Source organism: Pygoscelis adeliae, unplaced genomic scaffold, assembly GCF_000699105.1.
Source record: "Pygoscelis adeliae isolate BGI_AS28 unplaced genomic scaffold, ASM69910v1 Scaffold70, whole genome shotgun sequence".
NCBI classification, from domain to species: Eukaryota; Metazoa; Chordata; class Aves; order Sphenisciformes; family Spheniscidae; genus Pygoscelis; species Pygoscelis adeliae.
Genome location: NW_008823910.1, coordinates 82,243 through 83,270, shown reverse-complemented (window position 1 = coordinate 83,270; position 1,028 = coordinate 82,243).

Below are 1,028 nucleotides of genomic sequence, written 5' to 3'. Positions count from 1 at the left end.
GGGGGGCAGCGGTGCTGGCAGAGCCCCAGTGTTCACCCCAAACCAGACCCAAACACAAAGGTCAACTCCAACCTCAACCCCAAACCCCAACCTCAACCTCACCCCAATCTTAACCCCAAACCCAATTTTAACCTCAAGTCCAATGCCGACCTCAACCCCGAGCCCAACCCTACCTCAAATCCAGCTTCAACCCTAACCCCAAACCCAACCTCAATCCAAACCCTCACGCCAACCTCAAGCCCAAAGTCAACACCAGCTCCAACATCAACCCCAAAACCAACCCCCACCTCAACATCCAACATGAACGCCCACTGTAACCTCAAGATGAACCCAAACTCTAACACCAATCCCCAACTCCAAGCCCAACCCAGATCCAGTCTCAACCCAAGTCCAAACCCAATCAGCTCAGCTTCAACTCCAACCCCAGCCTTAAGCCTAACCTTCACCCAAACCCTAATCTCAATCCCAACCTTAATCCCATCTCAAACGCCATCCCCAAGCCCAACCCAAAGCCCAACCTCAACCCCAACCCTCTACTCAAACCTCAAACCTCATCCCAACCCCAAATGCAACACCGGTCCCACCAACCTGGAACATCAGCACCAACCTCAACACCAACCCCAAAATGAACCCCAACCTCAACCCCAAACCCAATCCCAATCCAAACCCCAACCCTAACCCAAACCTCGACCCCACCCCCATTCAACTTTCAACTTCAGCCCCTTCCCCACCCTCAACCCCAACTCCAACCCTAGCTCCAACCTTGACCCCAACCCCAATATCAAGCTCAAGCCCAGCACCAACTCCAACCCCAAATCCAACCATACCCCAAAACTCAACCTCAATATCAACCTCAACATCAGCTCCACCCCCAACCCCACCTTCAACCCCAAACTCAACTCCAACCCCCTTCCCAACCCCAAGTGCCCCCATCCCACTCCCCACACCCATCAGGACCCCACCACGCTCCCGTCACCCCCCCCAAAACCCCATTGGGGCCCTGTGGTGGGGCCACCCTCACCCTGGCC